This window comes from Mastomys coucha, unplaced genomic scaffold (assembly GCF_008632895.1).
Source record: "Mastomys coucha isolate ucsf_1 unplaced genomic scaffold, UCSF_Mcou_1 pScaffold22, whole genome shotgun sequence".
NCBI classification, from domain to species: domain Eukaryota; kingdom Metazoa; phylum Chordata; class Mammalia; order Rodentia; family Muridae; genus Mastomys; species Mastomys coucha.
Window position 1 is genome coordinate 50,653,829 of NW_022196905.1, and position 7,355 is coordinate 50,661,183.

The 7,355-nt window shown below is 38.3% G+C and overlaps 1 pseudogene; it reads left to right on the forward strand.

Annotated features, from left to right (window-relative positions):
- Positions 1-1,232: 1,232 nt before the first annotated feature.
- LOC116070676 lies at positions 1,233-2,478 on the forward strand (annotated as a pseudogene).
- Positions 2,479-7,355: the final 4,877 nt, after the last annotated feature.

Here is a 7,355-nt window from a genome sequence, read left to right on the forward strand (position 1 = left end):
GTCTCCTGAGATGGCCAAGCCCCTCAGTCGTCTCCTGAGATGGCCAAGCCCCTCAGTCGTCTCCTGAGGTGGCCAAGCCTCCTTAGTCCCCCTTAACCAAGCAGTTCTTTTGTAGAGATTAAGTTTGTATTACAAAATTAAGTTGAACTCATGTTTGTACTGTAAATTTGCATGCATGCAATTTAAAACAAAAAAATAAAAGTCTTAAGTGCACTATATTATTATAGGCTTTCAGATGAAATCTTGAGAAAGCAACTCCTAATAGGAAATAATGTGCCAAGAACTGATTTTAAAATTACATCTAAACAAAGTTCTTAAGGAAACATTAAAACAATAATTAGGTTCTTTTACCCAAATAATCTTTTTCTTATTAATTTTAGCTACTAAAACATTTATTTATTTGGTTCAGAATACTTTATAGAAATTATCATTCAATAAAGTATTTTGGACATGCTCATCACTCTTTGCTTCTACTTTACCAGAATTTTGTTATAGACCAAGAATACATTCTCAATTAGAAAGCCACAATTTGGTCCTGGCACATCCTGACTACTACAGTATAGTTTCCTCTCCTTTCACTTCCCTGTCCTCATTTCTTTATTGTACATAAAGTAACTGGTGTACGTGCACAAGCATATTGCTCTTATTTTTCTTTTCCTCTTTTAAACTAAATGGCCAATGTTCTGTTCTTGTTGGCATCAGATGGAGTTGATCTAGGGGAAAGTACTGGGTCTGTGAAAAATACCCCCTTTTCCATTAGTGGCATGCTTATTCTGCTCTTATCTTTATATTCCAGTAAGTTATTTTGCTCTCATTGTTGTAACAAAAGAACACGACAACACCAAATCCTTGCATACCTTGTTTGAATAGAGAATTTTAATGTTTTTCATTTATCATTGTAAAACCAAGGATAATTTTATAATTTTTTTGTACGTAGCTGTTACATGTAGGGTAATCTGTCTTTAAGAGGGGATCAATTACTCTTGAACAAAATGATCCTACATAGTTTTCCCTTCAAGTCAAGTGTCTTATTGTTTAAATAAACTTCTTGTTTAAAGTGAAAGGGGGGGAGAGGGAGAGAGGGAGAGAGGGAGAGAGGGAGAGAGGGAGAGAAGGAGAGAGGGACAAAGGGAGAGAGGGAGAGAGGGAGAGAGGGCGAGAGAGATTGAACCATGGGCCAGATACACGAAATCGCGTGGTTCCCAGGATCTGATATAGTTACAAGACCTGCTGCCCTGCTGCCTCTTGCCTATTCCACTCCGTTTGGCTGTCAGGCCACTGCCCGTATGGCCAGGAAGGCTATTAGCAGGAGGAGGAAAGCCCCTGTCTCACCTGGATCCAGGAGAGATGCTCAGGGGCCCATAGTTTGCCTGGCATCACTGCACAAAAGGAAAAAGACTCCTCCCAGTGAAGAGATCCCTAGTGTACTACCTGAAGAGCCGTGAACTCAGGCTACAGAATGAAATCATACCCTAGGGTGTTCATTATGCAGCACAAGTTCCCAATCTCCTAAAGGAGAGAGAATTTTTACCTCGGGACCCTTAATTAAGTGTTTGCTTCTCAGTGGTTGAATGACGGGAACGTGGTGTGCTGCACAAAGTGCAACATGTTCTTTGTCGAGGATGTCTAGAGAGGCCAGATCACTAAGATTCCCATTCTGAAAGACGAGGAACCCGAAGGTGTGACTCAGCAGGCTGTGGTATCCATGCAACTGAATCCTTCCAGAACACTCATAGTTACTGGAGGAGACAACACAAACAGTCTTGCCATTTATTGCCTGTCTACGTTAGATCCTGCGAGTGTGAATGATGCTAGACACAAGGACTGGATCTTTTCTATTGCATGGGTCAACAATACTACGGCAGTGTCTGGCCAACGGGATGGGTCTATGGGACTCTAGGAGATGACAGATGATGTGTTGACCCAAAGTGATGCAAGATATAATGTGTCACCAGTCCCTGTTTGTAGTCACATCACTCACAAGGCTTTAAAGGATATCCCTAAGGAGGATTCAAACCAGGACACTGCAAGGTGCAGGCTTTAGCCTTCAATAAGAACAAGGAGTTAGGAGCAGTACTGTTCATCTCTAGAAGGCTGAAAATACATGGTCTAAGCTCCTTTCCACCAAATTGCCATATTGTTGAGAAAATGTGTGTCTGAACTTCTATGAACACATTATCACAGGCAAGGATCCCCTCTCTTCTATGATATCTGTGCTCAAAGAGTTTTGGAAGAGAGGATCTCAGCTTGTTATGAGTCCAAGCCCAGACTCGCAGGGGAGAATCTGAAACTAACTACTGGCAAGGGCTAGCTGAATGAATCATGATAGAACTTGGAAAAATTACTTTTCGGACATTGATTTTTTTCCCCAATGCTGTTTACACCCACTGCTACAACTTGTCTAGAATGAAACTCTTTGTGGCAGGGGTACCCCTCCTTTCTTGGCTCCATGGAAACTATGCTGGACTGTGGAGTTAATGAAAATTAACTTTCTCCCAAAAATTTATTTACACTAACTTCCAAAAAAGAAAAAAGGAAGAAAGGAGAGAAAGAAAGAAAGAAGGAAAGAAAGAGAGAGAGAGAAAGAAGGAAAGAGAGAAAGGAAGGAAGAAAGAGAGAAAGAAAGAAGGAAAGGAAGGAAGGAAGGAAAGAAGGGAAGAAGGAAGGAAGGGAGGGAGGAAGGAAGAAAGAAAGAAGAAAGAAAGAAAGAAAGAGAGAGAGAAAGAAGGAAAGAGAGAAAGGAAGGAAGAAAGGAAGAAAGAGAGAAAGAAAGAAGGAAAGAAAGAAGGAAGGAAGGAAAGAAAGAGAGAAAGAAGGAAGGAAGGAAAGAAAGAGAGAGAGAAAGAAAGAAAGAAAGAAGGAAAGAAAGAAAGAAAGAAAGAAAGGTTATATCATGAATTTGTTCTGATAAGAATATTTACCAGGAAAAAAATGCAAACGATAAAAGTAGAGGGAAATTTTTCTATACTCACTACCTCTGTAAGTCCAGAGTGTAACGGAATTGTTTTAACTGGTTATTTAATTATGAATTGAATTATAATAGTTTTACAGAAACATGTGAATATAAATTTTGTAAGATTCATGTTATACAGTATAAACAATATGCATATTTTAATGTTTTATCCATCTCTGTAGGTTTTTAAAAAAAGAACATTTACTTCATTGGAATTAAATTCTGATGGTCCCTTCATCCTAATGCAAAATGTTAAATATTTGACTATGCTTCTGGGTACCTAGAAAAATCTGAAAATAGCATTTAATAAAAGATAAATAGCTTACCAATATTGTAACACATTTCATAGTTGACTTCAAAAACTCCATCGTTATAGTTTGTGCTGTAATGATAGGTCTCATGCAACATTTCTTTTTACTAGTATCCCAGTTGTATTCAGGTAAATGCAGTCTTAAAAATAACATTTGTACAGTGCTTGGTTGGTAGGTGAGACCCTGGGAGCTCTGAGGATAGTAGTTAGTTCATATTGTTGTTCGTCCTAAGGGGCTGCAAACCCCTCAGCTCCATTGGTCCTTTCTCTAACTCCTTCATTGGGGACCGTGTACTCAGTTCAATGGACGGCTGTGAGCCTCTACATTTGTATTAGTCAGGTACTGTCAGAGCCTCTCAGGAGATAGCTATATTTAGGCTGGCTTGTCCTTACTTCAGTCTCTGCTCCATACTTAATCTCTGCAACTCCTTCTGTGGGTATTTGGTTCCCCCTTTTAAGAAGGAATGAAATGTCCACCTTTTGGTCTTCCTTCTTCTTGAGGTTCTTGTGGTTTGTGGGTTGTTGTTGTGGCAGCACATGTATAGGAGAGGATTGCAAATTTGATCATTAATAGGAGGAGAGGACCTCTGCCCTGTGAAGGTTCTGTGCTCCAGTGTAGGGGAATGCCAGGGCCAATGAGTGGGAGAGGGTGGGGTGGCAGGTATGGGGACAGGGGAGGCAACAGGGGTTTGTTCTTGTTGTTTTTGTTTGTTTGTTTTTTGGAGGGGAAACTGGGAAAGAAGATATTTACATGTAAATAAAGAAAATATCTAATAAAAAAAAAAAAGAAAAGAAAAAAATAACATTTGTAATCTAGTGAACTAGTGCTCATCTGTTGTCCCAGAGCTTGGGAGACAAAGGCAGATGGATCTCTGTGATTTCAAGGCTAGTTCAACTCTGTTTGTCTGCACAGGAGATACAGGGATACATAATAGAAAGACATTCTTTCAAATATAAATGAAGAAGAAATAGAGAAAGAGAAAGAGGAAGTTAAAGTGAGAAACTGGAGTGGCAGGATGAGAAGGAGAAAGAGAAGAAGGAAGCAGGAGTGAGGAGAGCTGTCATTTAGTAAGAACAAGATCTTGGATGCTTGTGCCTTAATCCTTAGTATTTTTAAAAGCTTTGCTTAAATAAACATATAGGAAGTAAATGAACAAGGTGAAAGATTCTACTACAAAGATGTTCAAATAAAAGTAAGATCACTTTCTGGTAAATTATCTATTTTTCAAAAGCATGCCAACTTTTGCCAACAAAATATTTTTATTGTTTTTATCTCAAATTTCACTTTTTTTTTCTGAATCCAAAAGCCAAAATTCTGAATTCGTAATCCAAAAGCTTTCATCATTTTAAATTTATCCTGAATGGAGAGATAGTTGCGGTAAGAGGTTTGAGAGAAGATGGAAGCTTTAGAATGAGCTCTGTATTTATTTATTTTTTATTTTCACAAGTATATATTCCCATATTTTAGATAGAAATAGACAACAATTCATCAAGACTGTTAAGCCAGCTACAAGCAGATCTCAGACTTACAGTGTCTTGTTTTGCTTTTAATTTACATTTGGAGTGCATCTCATTGTAAGTGTTATATAGAACTCTCACATGAATACAAGAAATAGCAAACAGTTTATACCTCTGAAGCTACTGTATGCTGGTCTTACTTTATGTTTTGAATACCCTGAAGTAAGGAAATTTAATAAATATATTCATTTTTGAGTTTGTTTGAACTAATTGAATTATGTATTGTTTAGGATAATTCTTTTTTTTTTTTATTTTTTTTTTCCAAAACAGGGTTTCTCTGTGTAGCCTTGGATATCCTGGAACTCACTCTGTAGACCAGGCTGGCCTCGAACTCAGAAATCCTCCTGCCTCTGCCTCCCAAGTGCTGGGATTAAAGGCGTGTGCTAGCACCGCCTCTCTTAGGATAATTCTTGAGTTGGAAATATCTGGATTGTTTATTTACATTAGAATATTACAGTTACGATGACTATATAGGTAGTTATAGTAGTGGGAACACTCAGTGGCATTTTTACTCTAGATAAATATTGAATTTGGTCTTTAAGATAAGTGCTGGATCTTTTATGATAAGACATTAATTTACTACCTGATTTCTACCACACACTGTGACGTATTTGGTTGTTATGGAAGGTCTGTGACAATTACTTTCTGAAATATTTATTTATTTATTTATTTATTTTGGTTTTTCAAGACAGGGTTTCTCTGTGTAGTCCTGGCTGTCCTGGAACTCACTCTACAGACCAGGCTGGCCTCGAACTCAGAAATCCACCCACTTTTGCCTCCCAAGTGCTGGAATTAAAGGCTTGTGCCATCACTGACTGGCTACTTTCTGAAAATTAAGAACATGACAGAATAACAAATATAAGGACAATAATATACAAATTTATATAATTTATTAACTAATATAAACAGCAAAATAGAATTTTAAAAGATATTAGTAAAACAATATAAACCTTGAATTATGAAATATTTTATTATCATTTTCTTAATCTGAACTACTCTTAGTTGCTCAAATGCTCCTCATCTTAAGAGTTTCCTTAAGAAACATCATTCCTGGGGGCTCTAAAAGTGGCTAAATAATGTATTCTAAGGAATTTAATAGTAGCTCTCAGTCATCTTTGCCTAAACCAACTATAAACAGCCATTAGTGCAATTAAACGTGTCCTTCTCCAGGTCCATCACAAGGATCTTGTAGATGCATTATTCTTATTTATTTGTATTTACTTTTTTAAACTCCAGATTTTATTTCCTCCCCATGCCTCTCTCTCCACCTTCCAATTGTTCCACATCCCATACCTCCTCGCCAGCCCCCCCCATTAACCCCACCCGCACCCTACCTGGCCTCTAAACTCCCTGGGGCCTCCAGTCTCTTGAGGGTTAGGTGCATCTATGCACCCGTGGTTTCAACAACACATTTTCTCACAAAAAATCTTCCCTGAATATCTTACTAATGAGGTGAGACTGTAACAATAATGTATTGTGTGTATGTATGTGAATAATTTGGAACAAATCTTATGAGTGATCCTGGATAATTGCAGTTGGAAAACATATGTCTATTTATTTACCAGTGTGATGTTTTATAAAGATTTTCCATACATTCAGGCGCTGACCTTCGACTGCTCTGCCTTTTTTTTTTTCAAAATTCAATAACCAGCATCATATCCATGTCACTATTTAAAGTATCATTTAAGACTGAAGTTGAAATTCTAAGATATGCTCCTTTCCTTCTCTGAATGTATCTTTTACTTTCATTTTGCTTCTTTTTTTATTGGATTTTTCTTTATTTATATTTGAAATGATACCCAATTTCTCGATTACTCCCCTAGTCCATTCCCACTCTCCTTGCTTCTATGAGGATGCTCCCCCACCCACACACTCATTCCTGTCTTCCCGTCCTGGCATTCCCCTATACTGGGGAAATGAGCCTTCACAGAACCAAAGGCCTCTCCTGCACTGATACCCAACAAGGCCATCCGCTACTACATATGTGGCTGGAGCCATGGGTCCCTCCATGTGTATTCTTTGGTTGGTGGTTTAGTCCCTGGGAGCTCTGACGGTACTGGTTGGTTGATATTGTTGTTCATCCAATGGGGCTGCAAACCTCTTCAGCTCCTCAAGTCCTTTCTCTAACTCCTCCATTGGGGACCCCGTGCCCACGTCCAATGGTTGTCTATGAGCATCCACCTGTGTATTAGTGAGGCTCCAGGATAGCCTTTAAGGAGACAGCTATATCTATCAGCAAGCACTTCTTGGCACAATAGTGTTTGGATTTAGTGACTTTATGAGACGGATCCCTAGGTAGGGCAGTCTATGGATGGACTTTTCTTTCATTCTCTGATATTCTTTGTCTCCATATTTCCTCCCATGAGTATTTCCATTTTGCTTTTAAATACTAGTGACCACCCAGTCCATACTACAAGTTCCTGTCAATCTACTGCATTCTATTGTAGGATTGTATCAGTCCCTTCCTCAACACCAAACATATTATTATTTTATTTTTATGTCTACCTTTGGTGTTAGTATTTTTTTAACTATCAAAATCTAGGGGACATGATTTTTTTTCTCCATTATTTACTT